At 33.4% G+C, this 16,223-nt stretch overlaps 1 protein-coding gene across 2 annotated transcripts in view; it reads right to left on the bottom strand.

Moving 5' to 3' along the window:
• LOC145253816 (guanine nucleotide-binding protein G(o) subunit alpha) overlaps positions 1-16,223 on the bottom strand; it is a 290,147-nt gene that overhangs the window by 139,206 nt on the left and 134,718 nt on the right. The gene's annotated exons all lie outside the window — the stretch shown is intronic.

The raw sequence follows: 16,223 nt of genomic DNA, 5'->3' as shown, positions 1-16,223 counted from the left end.
AAACAGAACAGTTTTAAATAACTTTTATATCCCTTTATGAAGATTAAAATCAGCATATAAAGCTACTAAACCTTAATCCTTATTCCAATTTTGATCAAAATCAATTACATCATTTTCATTCTATAAGTTAACATAAGCTTAAGGAGTCTTAAGAAATTGAAAGTCAAAGAATCTTGTTGAATTATTGTCTAATAACTATGGATCAAATTTAATGCAAATCTAAAATATTCGAATTTTCACATGAGAGGTTGTGGCCATATTATCTCCCCTAAAACTCCTTTAAAATACTTAAAAAAAAACACTAAAATATTTATTAATTATCAAAATTTGAAGGTATCTAAAAATCTCACAAAGACCTTCCACAACCTTTTTACAAAACTAAACTGAACATTACGACTAGCAGCTATTTTTCGAAATCGATAATAATCTGTTAATTAGATTGGGAGTGAATTTTATACGCAACATATATACATACTCAACATTATAGAAATCAACTAATTTTAAAGGAGTTTATTTCTTTTGCATTCTTGAGATTTACAATGTTTTCTTTGTACTATTGTCCTTATCAATGTTATTTAAATTTAAACATTTCGGCTGATGTACACGATCATGTAAGAAACAATGTTCATAAATAATCAAAAACAATCATATGAACAGTAGACATGAAGAAGGCCAAAGAGCACATCAGCCAACGTGAATCTAATATATAAAGGAAAGTCCAGCTAAAAATGAAAAAACTACATAAGACATACCTACAAAGGTGAAATCTTTTTTTGGCATTCCCTCAAGCTAAATATAAATGCAATTTTCATTATTTGGGGGGGGGGGGTCATCAGTAACAGAAATTTTATCTATGCTATATTTCTCTTTGTCCGTGTTTCACTACTGGGCCAATAGCTGAAATTGTGTATGGACTTTATGGTAGGATAAGTTGCAGCGAACGAAGTATTGTAGTATCCATTCGATGCACAGTTAAGTATTAATAGCGATTAGCATGTAATGCAAAAATGAGCAAAAATTTAACCATATTCAACCAACAATTTGCAATAAAGCACTTATTCTAATTCAACGGGTTAGAACTTTTGCCTATTTTTAACGAGTAAAAAGTTTAGTTATGTAGTAATCATTAACAATGTTTTTCCAGTTGCCAGAGAAAGTAGGAGAGAGGGTGAGAGAGAGAGAGATAGGAAAAAGAAAGGGGGTGAAGGATTATATACGCATAAAAATTTTAAAAGATGTTACACACACACTTTAACTATTCTATTTTCTTGTCCATGCTCCGGACAACACCCGGTAACCATGCTAGCATAAATATAAAGGTTGTATTTTTACAACGCATTGTAAAGTCTTTGCTGTATATGCAGGCTAAATATGCACACCATTGGAAAAGCATGAGAGAAATTTAATGGCTTTGAGATGAAATGTTTAATAACTATCCTTGGAGTAACTTTGCAAGATAGATCTTGTAGAAATGCAGATATCAAAGGGTTATTAATAGATTCAGCAACAACATTATTTGACAAAAAAGAAATTGGACATGTTTCCTTGTTACCAGACTCCAGCTATGTAAAGAAATCAAAGATTTAATTCAAAACAGATAAAGAGTAGGATCACCAAAGAGATGCACCAACTTAGATAAGGAATGAGATTGGTATGCTACTACTGACAGCTGAAAGACTGGTCCAAGACCATGACAAGTGGTAGAATTTTGTTTTCAAGGATGTGGCGAAGCCTTCTGAAGTATGCAAATAAATTACATAAGTCAATGACGACTATAGTCTTAAGAAAATGAAAAAAAAAAAGTATAAATGCGTTATTTTGTTATTTAGTAACAATTATTTTAAAGTAGATATGAATACTGTCTGACTAAAAACAATATTTTATATTCCCAAATAAAAACAACTATTAAATAAACATGTTTTCCGTGAGTAGTCTTTTGTTGTGAAATGTCTAACATACAAGTGACAAGTGCTTCCTCATGGGAACTTTCTCACAAGCTGATTGCTTACTAAGACTTTCTTGTTTTCAGGACAAAGCTCAAATGTTTTAAAACAGTAGTTTAGAATAAGACAATTAAAGAAGACAAAAAAAAAAAAATAGAACAACAAAAGCTTAAGAACATTTAAAAAATACTGTGTGAAATTTCAATATTTACAGAACCATAAAGTGCCTTTAAAAATATGCCTAATTAAAAGAAACTCTTCTTTCTGCAAAGACATTAATGATTGGATAAAACATGTAAGTATTATGGTAATTAAAACCAAATAAAACGCTATATGCTGATGCATTTTTACTTTGATAAACCCCTTTTTTAATTAAAAAAAAATACATTAAATAAAAAAAGGTCAGTTTGAATCTGTTACTGCCCCCCTCAAAAAAAAAAAACAAAAAAAAAACAAAACAAAAGAACTTGGTGTTGAAGAGTACATATAATTCAGTTATTTGCATGGTACTTGATTCTAATTGGTTGGTATGGAAACCAGGAAGTCAAACAGATGTTTGGCATAATAGTCTAGCAATTTGAAACTTGAACAGTATCCAGAATTTATAAAAAAACAAAAAAAACGATGGTTAACCGGAGATTACATTTCATCGCAAAAAACTCACTCTCTAGTTTTCTGAGTAGAAATATCCTTCCCCTCCATTTTATTTATTCAATGCTTGAGATATGAAAAGGAGCTAACTTTACACAATCAATCTGCAAAACGGTAAATCTCTAAATTTACATAAAAAAAGAGAACTAACACTAAACATTAAAGTTGTGAGGTGTTCATTCATGCAAGATAATCAAAAAGAGAAAATAATTCAAAGTTGGGGATTAGAGTTTCTTGGGTTATTCTATTATTTCGGACATGTATCCACCAGTGTAAGAAGCGTAAGAATTTTGAAAAGTTGCAATGAACCATTTGATAATTGCAATGGCAGAAAAAGGAGGAAATATTGACAATATGATAGAAATAGACTAGAAAAACAAAGCATTATTAACTTCAAATAATATTTCTATAAAATAAGCCTAGTAAAGGTCGGTATTAGCTAGGAAAAAACATCGCAATAATGAACAAGACACAAATATTAGTAAGCAAGAGAAAAAAAGGGAATAAATGTAGAGTGCAAGAAGGAAAAATATATATTGAATGAAAGAAGTGTGAAGCCATTTAAAAAAAAAACAATTTACAGAATTAAAAAAAAAAAAAAGTAAAAGGAGTGCTGGAATTTGTTAACTAGATGCATTTTTATTCAATTTCAGGGCATGAAAGAATTAACTATCGTTGTAACACAGATCGATTAAAAATTCTAGAGAATGTGTTTATAGGAGATAGACAATTCACATGTATCTTTTTTTCAGGCTTTTCAGAACAAAACTATAGGATTTGAATAAAGTTTATTACACATAAAAAAAGTTTTTCAAGTAATTATTTCTGTCATCTATTCTTCAAACGAATAAATTGAGAATTCTTCTCAGATTCTGCTGACTCATTCCGTCCAACCATTTCTCTCAGACATTACTTTCAGATATAGGTGTGATGAGATTTACCAACCAATCTTTTGCTACTAATCAGTAAAAATTAAGACATTTTTTTTTTATTTATCTAGTTTATCTTTACTGTCTTTTTTTTTTTTTTTTTTTTTTTTTTTTTTTTAACTGCGTGAATTAAATAGACCACCAGTGACTCAATGGATCAGTATTCGTTATAATTAAATATATACTTGAAATTTAATAATTTTGACATTGGTAGATAATCATGTTTTCATAGGAATAAAATAATCAAAAGGGGTTTAACAAAATCAGAATATATTGTGATATTATCATAAACTCTTTCGCTCTTACTCCCCTATCTCTTAATTATTTACATCATTCCATTCCACTCAACACTTTTCTTATTCTCCATTTATTTACATTATTCCTCCTTCCTATAATCTAAAACATTCATGTACAAGTGTGCACCGTAAAAGATAACATCGCCATCATATATATAAAGTAAGAATGTGTGTGTGCGTGAGGCCAACTCTCAACCTATCAACCAATTTTTGATCTACAGACTTGAAATTTGGTATATAGGGTATTAAAACGTGGAAAACTTTTTAATCAGTTTTCGTCTGGTAAAAGGGCTGCTAAGGGGTAAAAATTGAAAAATTGGTCCTGGGGGGGGGGGGAATCGGATTTTTATCTGTTTGTCAACTGTTTCACGGCTGTGCATACATGAATCATTCACATGACAGCTTCCTTATGTTAAGAATAAGTAGGTTTGAAAACACTTTTAAACGTTACATTTAATGCCGGGTACACCTGCTAGTATGTCTATATTCAGGATTTGCCTTTTAAGTCTATATAGCTTAGTATTAAAAAAAATTATGGAAATCGCTCCAGACAAGGCATGAAACCACTTGATGTAAGGACTTTAAAAAATACTACTTCTAGGTCAAAAACTAGTCAACGATAAGTGTTAGATGGAAAGATTCTAACCCGGAAAACGGCAATAATTCTCCGTCACAGATGATAGAAAATAAGACTGTCGAAAGTATGCATGCATTGTAAATAACTACAAGTAGAATCAACTCTAAATGTCTCATCATATTAGTTTTTTAAATATCCTTAAAACAGTTACTAGCTTGCTCATTTTTATTTAGCTGATTTTGCCGGCTGGCTATTGCTTTGAAGTTCACTACTTGAAATACTTGAAGAATTAAGTGAAAATAATAAAAAATTAATTCATAACTTTGTTGAAACAAAATTTTTATTTAAATAGATAAACTAACGTTTTTGTAATTTTGATACAAAATTTATTTATTTAAAAGAAGGGAGGGGTAATTTTCCTTTTCAGTTGCAATTTAGAAATAGATCACAACTTGTTGAAAATCAAAATCAACCCATCTTTAAGAAAGGAACATTTTAACACAAATGCTAAATATTTGTCCAGGAAATAAAACAATATTGTAAAACAGAACTATTTTTTGCTTCTGAAATTTTGAGATGAGGATTGGTTATTTGTATTATTATTCATTGGACTACTGTTCTCATCTTGAGTGTGATTTTCACGTTTCGGCTCGACAGAAACATTCGCTAGTTCAACAAGATACACCTGAAGAAGGTCGGAGGTTATATCGACCGAAACGTTGTGAAAATCACACTGAAGATGAGAACAGTAGTGTGATAAATAATAATACGAATAACCAGAACAATTTTTTATATCAAAATGAAAACAATCATTGAATTTTAAAAAACAATAACAAATGTTAGTTAATATAATGTTCATTTTCAAAATCAAAATGCAAATTAATTTTATGACTGATAGCACATATACCTAGTATACCAGTATTTAAAAAGTGGTGTGTCTTATACAAAGTTGAAGTAACTTGAAATAAGGTGTTACTTTACTGTTAATGCAAAAAAAAAAAAAAAAAAAAAAAAAATGGGTTCAATTTAATTTATTCATTTAAATTAGTATTGTTTAATGTTTTGCTAAAATTGCTGTTTTTTTTTTTTTCAAATATCATGGAAAAAGGTAATTCACATTAATTCAAATGACAGAACTATGAGACTTTCAAAGAGGTCAAATTGTTAGTGTTCGTATGGCAGCCACCAACATAGCAAAATCAGCGGAAATGTTTGGCATCTCAAGAAGTCTGTCTTAAAAGTAATAGCCTTTGAGAAAGTTATAGAAACCTCTTTATTAAAACAAAATTCCAAAAGACAACAAAAACTTTCATATGGGGACTGTCAGATTTTTTTTTTTTTTTTTTTTTTCACAAAAATGTAGCCTCTCAAATTATTGAAGAGTTCAATGAAAATCTTGAAATATTTCTTGCATTTTATGTCTCCTTCATCAGATCACTATGGTGCCCAAGCGCGTTTCATATTCAATAGACATAAAGCATCTGAAGAGAATTCAAAAACTGGATACTCAAGAAACTTAATCTTTGAGCCCTGACCATTACAAAGTCATCTCATTTTGGCTTATCTCCTCAATAGTCATTACAACATACCTATTATTTATTTCTGCACCAGAAAGAGGTCTATGTGGACATCACAAGAAACTATTTCATTGACGATTTCAATTGAACTGGAGGAAGGCTATTTTCTCAACCAGGATTCCTAGACCTAAGAATAGACCTTGAAGAAATGCACTAATAATGCAGCAATTTAAACCAAATTTGAACACGCGCTAACCTACTGTATTCTCTTCTGTGTAAATTTCTACCACTTTCTCTACATGGCAACTAAAGCAGGCTTGTTTTATGTTTTGCTAAATTAATTGTATTTTTGAACTGTTATAACTATCAATTTTTAAGTTTTTTTTTTTTGTTTTTTTTTTTTGTTTTTGTTTTTTACATAGGCGTCACCACTTACCAAGGCCGATAGGCCACTAAGGATAAGGGTTAAAGCGTGTACAGCAGTCAAAAGGACAATATAGTAATCGACAGTAATGGAAGTTCGGTAAATTTGTTAAGTGGAACAGCTCATCAGAAACTTGTTCACGTTGGACTTGAAGACAACCATATGATAGACAGCTGGAAAGCAGGAAAATGGAAGACAATTCCACAGGCGTGCAGTTCTAAGAAAGAAGCTTTGTTCATGGAATCTATGTTTAGGTTTAGGCACAGATAAAGAGTGGGGGGAATTATTGATAGTGTTTTCAGCTAGACGAGTGTTTCTTGTGAAAGTTTGGCTAGGGGGGGGCATAGATTGAAGCTCAGTCGAACACTTTCCATGAAAATAACGATAAAGCAGAGACAAACTCGCAACATCTCTTCTGTGAGATAGAGGATGCAGCGAAGAGAAAAGGACATCTCCCACCAGGCCACAAAGTCTATTTTGAACCCTATCAAGGCAGGACAAGTCTTTTCTAGCAGCTCCCGCCCATATGTGGCAACAGTACTCCATACTTGGATGTATCTGGCTCTTATATAGATAGAGAATTGCATCAGCAGTGAGATATCTACTGGATCGATAGAAGGATCCCACCATTTTTCCAGCGGCCTTGGCAACAGATTTGATGTACGTATTCCATTTAAGATCAGGAGTAAAGGTCGAGCCCAGAAGCCTGTCAAAACTTGAGGCCTCTCCAAGATGAGAGCCATTCATTTTAATTGATGCCAGATGGGGATCAGAGCGTTGATGATGTAAAGATAGAAACTTGGTTTTAGATGCATTAAAAGTAACCAGCCACTCCTTTCCCCATTGTACAACGTGATTAAGATCAGAGGAGAGAGAATTGGAGAGAACTTGGCCATTTACGGTCTTAGATGTGCTACCATAGATGGTAGTGTCATCAGCAAAAATGTTTACGAATGATGTAAGGATGTGATTTGGAAGATCATTAATGTAGATCAGGAAAAGAGTTGGGCCCAGGATGGACCCCTGAGGAACTCCAGCATTAATACTGTGAGCTTCTGATTTTTGCCCATCAACTACTACTTTTATGAACCTAGAAAGAAATGATTTAATAATTGAGAAGACATTTCCAGCTTTACTATAGCTGGAGATCTTGTGAAGTAAACCTTTATGCCATACCCTATCAAAGGCTTTTGATATGTCAAGAGCAATTGCCTAGAAAGGTTGCCTCTGTCGAGAGATTCGCTAATCCTATGAGATATAACTGTAAGCACATCTGCTGTAGATCTATCAGAATGGAAACCATATTGTGTGCCACTAAGATTATTTTTGTTGAGATGGTTGATTACTTCTCTATTCAACACAGATTCTAGCAACTTACTCATGACACCCAGGAGACTTATTGGCCTGTACTGAGAGGGGGGATGAATGATCGCCTGAATTCTTAAATACAGGGCATACTGATGAGATTTTCCAGGGTGATGGGAAGCAATTCTCCTTAAGACAACGTTTAAACAGTTTTGTAAGTATGGGCGCTAGTTCTGGTTGAAGTTTTTTGAGTACTATAATTGGAATACCGTCAGGGCCGGTTGCTTTACTGGAATCAAGGTTTTTGATTAGCTTGGCAACATGTACAGATATTTGTATATCACATAGCATGTTTTCTGATACAGGAGGAAATATTGGGGGTTGGCGGCCTTGGTCGCAAAGGGTAGAATTAGCTGCAAAGTTCTTGGCAAAGAGTTTGGCTTTGTCTAATGCTGACGAGATTAACTCGGGTCCATTGATGATAGTTGGGATAGAGCACACGCTTCTGTTCAGGATTTGGTTTGCTATTTGCCAAAACTGGTGGGAACCAAGCCGCTGCTCAGCTACTTTGGACTTGATGGACTGAGCATATAACTCTCTTGCATTCTTTATTACTTTCTTACAATGGTTGCTGGCAGTCCTGAAAGCGGCTTTAGCTTCCATGCATCTATTATGTTGGAAGCAGTGGAAAAAGTGATTTCTGTGCGCAGCATATTCTGGAGAAAACCATGTCTGGCTGTTAGGTTTTTGTTGGAACTTTTTCGAGGATATGAAATGGTCTATACCTACAATTAACCATTCCATCAGGTCTATAGACGACACATCCTTTTTAAACATGGAACGCAGAGGTAGATCCGATGTAAATGTACGGAAATATCCCAGTCAGCCATAGTGTATCGATATATTGTACGATGGAGAGGTATGTCTGAGGACTTATTACATTTCATTTTTATCTTAATTGATACAACTGAGTGGTCGGAAGATCCAAGAGGAGACAGAACGAAAACTGAACATAGTTCAGGGCAAGTTGTGAGAAAAAGGTCTAGGAGACTCGCATACTGGCCATCATTGTCGGGCACACGGGTTAGTTCGTGAACAATCTGAGTGAGGCCATAAGCAATGGAGAAATCATGACAGAACCTCCCCTCATCATCGGTCTTGTTTGAGTGGGTCAACCATTCCACATTATGAACATTGAAGTCTCCACACACGTGAATGTTAGCTGAAGGATAAGCTGATAGAACTTGATCAATTTTCTCAGATATACTGTTAAAGATAGTAACTCCGCTGTTATGAGGGCGATAGAGAGTAAATATAAATGCGGTAGTGTGAGCTAGTGCAACCCGGAAGCATATATAGGGTAAGTTAGGATCTTCTCTGGAGATGTCCCTACCACATGGAAAGCCATCTTTAATATAGGCACATATTCCATGCCCATGGCGATCTTGGGGGTCAGATTTGGAAGTTAAGTTAGAGTATCCTTTAATTATGAACTCATTTAGGGAAATAGTCTGTCCAATTCCAGTTTCGCTTAAAAATAAAAAGTCTGGTTTAGTCTCCTGTAATTGGGCTTCAACCTCTGGAAGGTTAAAACATAGACCCCTGATGTTGGAGGAGACATGGTAGTGGGGATGTACGTTAGAAGTTTCAGATCCGGGTTTTATCGTGTATTTTTTATTGAAACTTGTCATGATGGAATTTTGGAGTTTGTGGACTAGGTCGACAGATTAGCTTAGAGCAGGACAGAGAGGGGAAACTAAGAGAGAAAAGTAACAAAGAATTTTTTTTTTTTTTTTTTTTGTAGAACATAAGGTAAAGCCGTAACAATTACGCACTAATATGGCATTGAGAGGCCCCACCAGAAGCTACTGCATGGTCCAGAATCCATTCACCAAATGGCAATACAGCAGCCTCAGTACTTTGCACCTGCTGATAGGACAGCCTCCTTAGTGGTTAACCCAAGGTTCGGGTCCCTGACTATCAGGCGGATAACATCAGCACAGATAAAACGTTTACCTCCAGCACCCTTACTAGTGACATGGCTACAAGGATAGACATAGAAACAGAAAATTTCTGCCATCTCTGTCGACTGTTCACGCAAAATACTGCCAACCTAGAATTTAAATTATTAATAAAATAAAGAGTTGGTTTTGCCGTTTGTTGAAAGGCTTCCAAATCACATTCACACGGTAAACATCACTGTGTCAAATATGTTTATGAATATATCTGTATTAATAAAACTATAATCTTGTGTGTCCGTGTTTCTCATCTATGTGTAACTTCGTTAAATATACATCAAATTATTTTTTACTCAATTACTAAATTACAAAAATAAAATGAGGGAAAACTAAATCGAATTTTTTAAAATTATATTAAAAAAAATGATAATTTTTATTTAATTTATTATTTATTTATTTTTTTGCAGCCTTACACTCAGATAACGCTGGGTAAATACAGCTAGTTCAATTTAAAAAAGATTCTTCGACTGTTTAGTAATTAATGAGTAAAAACAAAACAAAACAAATTGATTTTAATTAAATCAGTACCTTAGGTAGAAGGATTTTCTTTTTAAAGTCGCTACTGGCTGCTCAATCGGAAATACGCGTTAATTTTAATTTAGCCTTGATAAATGCGTCTATAATAGATCTACAGTATGTGCATTGAAACAGCAATTAATTTATTACACAAGCTCCCATAAAGGAAGTAAAAGAATACATCAGTTTCCCTGTAACTCTCTAAGTTTGTAGCAAATCTAAAATGCTTTATGGATGAAAGTATTCTCAGAGATATTATAGGAGCACTCTTTGTGTCACTCACTATAACTCTTACTGATTACAATTTTGACCCCATAACATTTGTTTTGGGCTCAAATTAAATTAAAAAGTTTGACCCCTGTCCAAGTAACCTACATCTAAAATTTCAAGTGTTTAGACCCAAAATTGGCGCAGAAGTTAGGTAAAGTTTTCAAAGGTCAAATCGTTGAACTTTGCCCCCTTGACAGCCAAATTCTGGCCGAAAGCAGATTAAAAAGATTTTCCCAAATCTCAATACCCCTTCTGTCAAATCTCGAGTCTGTAGACTGAAAATTGACAGAGTAGTTTGGTAGGGAAATGTACACACACAGACGATTTCACTTTTGTAGATATATAGATTTGAAGTAGATTATTGTTGAGATAAGTACAATCTGAATAGTATATCAAGTGTTAATAATGAAACAAAAATTGTAATTTAGCCTTGATAAATGCGTCTATAATAGATCTACAGTATGTGCATTGAAACAGCCATTAATTTCTATGCATTGGATAAGCAAAAGATGTAGCTAAAAGAAAACGAGTTTGGATGAAAGATTAACTCGCAGGTAGGGAAGGAAAGGCATACAAATTGAAATATCCAATTTAAAGTTTCACCAAAAGCTGTACAAATATTTGCTGCTCATTATTTTTATAACATTTTAATAAAAAGAAATAATGATGACTGTAAAAAAATGCAAGGGAAGATAATCGTAACATTAGAAAAGTCAAAGTTATGCTTTTTTTGGGCCGTTCAAAGAAATACTATAAAACTACAAATCATATCAACGTCATTATTGGTATAAAAAACCTACATATATTTGTGTAGGAGGTTATCAGTATTTTATATCATATCAGGTTTAAAGTCCATTTCACAGGCTGATTTGTAAAAATGGTCTTCTAAACTAATTCATCTCTGGCCAGGTGTTTATTTATCCCTCTTTCTTTTAAATCCATTATCACTTTTGCTCATATTTCCCTTGATCTCTTTCTTCACACGCCGTTGTGAACTACCCCCCACCCATCTAATTGTTCTATGTCCATTAACCCAAGAACTCAACCTCTAACAGAGTCACACTATATATCTCATAGTATAAAAGAGGTGTTTATCTATTAATGCAATTAAAAATGAAATAATATTTATCACTAGGGCTATAACAATAGAATATGCCTTTCGTTATTTTGACTGGAGTATATATCCTACATCATTAGACACAGTTAATCAATCGAGAACCACATCACTCTATAAAAAATACATAATATATTAACTGATATATACTCGAGAGTCAAAATAATGAAAAGAATAATCTGTTGTCATAGCCCTATTTATCAAGCAACTTGAGTAAAATTTTATGAATAAATCAAATGGTGGTATCAGTTTTGTATTCAGGCATTTTACAATATCATGTTTCAAATACATAAACTGCACCGGCAACGGTTTATTTTGTTCATAACAAAAGTGTTGTAACAGAACTATTTCACTTTTATGTACTATGATTTCAATTGTAATTCAGTTAACAGTGAACTCAAGTGCTTAATTTTCAGGAATTTGTGATCAAATATGTTTTATTTTCTTTATGTATTTGTTTTATACAGCTATATACTTTTTAACTAAAAAATAATATATTAAGACCATTTTCATTCCCGGCACCTCTTCTGTTCATTTTCGGTCATCTTAAGTAAAATTTTTTTTTAAAAAATCCAACAAACATTTCTATTAAGCAAATTTGAAATTACACTAGTAGTTTAAATATACTTTGATTTTTACACGAGTTCATCCCCACCCCCCATATTTTATTGAATTAATATTTTGAGTTATTTAAAAAAATAATTCTACTCAATTCTTTAAAGAATTGAAAAATAATGTACTTTTCGGAACAATGACTTGAGGTTGACAATAACATTTAATAATAAAAAAAAAGATTCAACCAAGACTTAGTCAATGCAGATGGATTTTCTACATTATTCATTCATTTGTGCTGATTGCACCAGGGGACCACCACACCAAAGACCAGAAACTTCGTTGAGCTGTGCCCTCAAGCATTAAACTGTCCGGATTGGCATTTTGAGGGTGCTAGCAATGGTCCTGTTGTCATAACTTGGATCAGTAGAGAGCATGAGTTGTACAGAGACACATTTCCAATCGTTAAACACTGCGTCACTTTCAGACATTATAGAAGGCTCCTATCGCTCTTGGTATTTATACACAACTGGCCAACTAATAAATGGTCTGCAACATAAAAAGAAAACCGGTTTTCATCAAATAGAAATGGAATCATGCCGTCTTTTCTAAGGTGCCAATTTTATTGTTCCAACCGGTAGGATGTTTTTATATGAAATAGAGTCAACTTTAGTCAATTTTATATTCTATTTTGAAAGATTAAAACAGAAATGGGTGTTTTTGCACTTTGCACACAGGATTTCAGTAAATGCTCACTCATACTTGACCGAAAGCTAACGTTAACCGCCGGAATATGCAAAGTGCTGATCAATTTAAAAAACGCTAGCAAACAGAAAATAACATTTATCGGATATTAATTACAATTTAAAAAAAAAAAAAATTGGGGAAAACAAAGTAAACTATAACAACGTACCGTAAGTTTCATGAATAATTAAAAAAAAAAAAAATTTTTTTTGTGTAAACGAATAGAAACTTTTTTTTTTTTCATGATTAAAAACTAATTTTTTTTTAGAGTTAGGGTTTATGATTAGGGTTTAACAGAAAATATTTCTTGTTAAGATAAAAAAAATGGAAAAAACAAAATAAAATATAATAATCTACCCTAAGTTTCATGAATAAATATTAAAATATTTTTTTTGTAAATAAATAGAAACATTTTTTTTTTTTAATTCAAATTTTTTCCTTAAAATTCTCTTGAATAATAAAAAGTTTGAACTTACTCTGGTATCTGTAATGATTTATCTAGGCTCATTAAATACATTGTGTGTTCCACTCTTATGACTGATTAAAATTTAAACCTAAATTGTTTCTTCCAATTTATTAGATGTCGTCTGCTTTGCTTTTTATTGGATAAACGTGCTTGTTAGTGCTTTTTAATTGTCTAATCAACTTGATCAGCACTCAGCATATTCCGGCTGTTTACATCAACTTTCAGTTGAGCCAGAGTGAACATTTACGGGAATCCGGTGTACAATTAAGCTACTGAACTCGTGCATGTAAAAAAAAAAAAAAAAAAAATTATAAAATATTTGAAACATTTTTTTTTTCAATCAATTTTTCTAACTGAGCTTTACTTTAAATGTATGAAAAAGTAAATGATTTGTTCGCAATATTTTCTAAGCAAAATGACCTTTTTTTGCCATATATCCAGTAGCAAATACAAACATTTCAATTAAAAGATTCCCAGTTTCCTTCCCATCTTTCCCCAAAACTGACAAGAACATGTGTATGTGGAGCGGGGGGGGGGGAATAAATAATATGAACAGATAGGTACATTGTAAGACTAACATTGTTTATGCAGTGGAATTTTATCTAGAATTGTACTTTTTTTATTATTAAAATATGATGAAATACAAAAGCTGTTTTCATTAAATCAATATTGGAATTCTACCAAGCATAATCTCTTTCAAGTAATTTTTATCGACAAAATTCAAGAAGGAATTTAATTTCCTTTGAAAATTTAATTAAAAATAGCAATGGCAAAAACCTAATTTCCACCTATAATCACAATATTCCTGCAATGTTAATTGTAATTTACAGAAGTGCTACACATCTTGCGCATGTTAAACTCTGCTTTTATACAAACACAGAAGTTAACAAGTAAAAAAAGTTACATTTTTTTCTTCCCACCTCTCGACCCAACCATTCCAAGTGTCAGGGGGGGGTAACCAAAAAGCAAATAGCTAGTCAGACAACCTCTACTGATTGAAATGAATTCCAGCAGAAATCCTTCAATCTAAATCAAAATTCAACGGTAGGTGCCCCCCCCCTTTTTAGTTAATCAGAAATATTAATTTACATATGAAAAATTATTTTATATGAATATTAGTGTGAATACTGGCAAAACAATATTTTGTCATTTCTTTTACAGATGTGTACACCGATTATATATATATATATATATATATATATATATATATATATACACACACACACACAACACACAAGATTATATAGAAAAACTCAATACATGTCAGTTGCAGATATTGATTTATTTTATGGAATGTTCAGGTACAACAACAGAAGATTTAATTTTATCCCTGAATGAAATAGATGACAAAAAATTAACATTCAGGAAATTTCAGGTTTAGTAGGAGTTTAGATATATTTCTATTTTTAATTCTTTATCATATTTAGATTAATCATGGTAGTCTTTCCAACTGAAGATTAAAAAATTCACAAGTAGGTGTGAAATCCTTAGAGTTTATCCATATTTTTTTTTTTTTTTTTTTTTTTTTTTACACAGTGATCACCACTTATCAAGGCCCGGAAGCCACTCAGGGATAAGGGTTATTGCAAGTACATTACGTTAGTGTGGAGATTTGATGGAGTGTTTACTTAAGGGGGCGGTTCATTAGGAATTTGTTAACATTAGACTTGAAGACATCCAAGTTGTAGTCCGGAGGGAAGCAGGCAGACGGAACAGAGTTCCACAGGCGTGCAGTTCTAAGAAAGAAGCTTTGTTCATGGAATCCGCGTTTTGATTTAGGCACAGATATAGAGTGGGGGAAATTTTTCACAGTGGATTCAGCTAGACGGGTGTTTTTCGTGAAAGATTGGCGAGGGGGGACCAGGGATTGGAGTTCAGACGAGCACCTGCCATGAAAATAATGATAAAATAAGGATAGGCTCGCAACGTCTCTTCTGTGAGAGAGGGGTTGCAGGGTAGATAAAAGGGCATCCCCCACTAAGCCACGAAGTCTATTTTGTACTCTGTCAAGGCATGATAGGCTGTTTTTGGCAGCTCCTGCCCAGATATGGCAACAGTATTCCATCCTTGGACGTACTTGGCTTTTATATAGATAGAGAATTGCATCAGTAGTGAGATATCTTCTGGAGCGATAGAAGGATCCCACCATCTTTCCAGCGACCTTGGCAACAGAATTGATGTACGTGTTCCATTTCAGATCAGGAGTAAAGGTCAAACCCAGAAGCTTGTCAAAACACGGGGCCTCACCCAGACGTGAGCCATCCATCACAATTGATGCCAGATGGGGATCAGAGCGTTGATGATGTAAGGATAGGAGTTTGGTTTTGGATGCATTAAAGGTAACTAGCCACATCTTCCCCCACTGAACCACGCGCTCGAGATCAGAGGAGAGAGAATCAGAGAGAACTTTGTCATTTACAGCCTTTGATGTGTTGCTGTAGATGGTCGTGTCATCAGCATAGATGTCAGCGAATGATTTAAGTATGTGTTTAGGGAGGTCATTGATGTAGATCAGGAAGAGAGTTGGGCCCAGGATTGACCCCTGAGGGACCCCAGCATTTATATTGCAGGCCTCCGATTTTTGTCCATCTACCACTACTCTTATAAGCCTATCGGAGAGAAATGATTTAATGATTGAGAAAACATTTCCAGTTATACCGTAGCTGGAAATCTTGTGAAGTAGACCCTTATGCCATACCTTGTCGAAGGCCTTTGATATGTCAAGAGCAATTGCCCTAGAACGGAAGCCTTTGTCAAGAGATTCACTAATCCTGTGGGATATAACCGTCAGCACATCTGCGGTAGATCTTGCAGAGCGGAAACCATGTTGTGTGTCACTAAGAAGGTTATTCCTGCTGAGGTGGTTGACTATTTCTCTATTTAATATTGATTCCAGCAACT

Source organism: Euprymna scolopes, chromosome 1, assembly GCF_053919585.1.
Source record: "Euprymna scolopes isolate OS-2025 chromosome 1, ASM5391958v1, whole genome shotgun sequence".
NCBI lineage: Eukaryota > Metazoa > Mollusca > Cephalopoda > Sepiida > Sepiolidae > Euprymna > Euprymna scolopes.
Note: the sequence above shows the minus strand (reverse complement) of the source record. Positions and strands in the feature narration are given on the sequence as shown.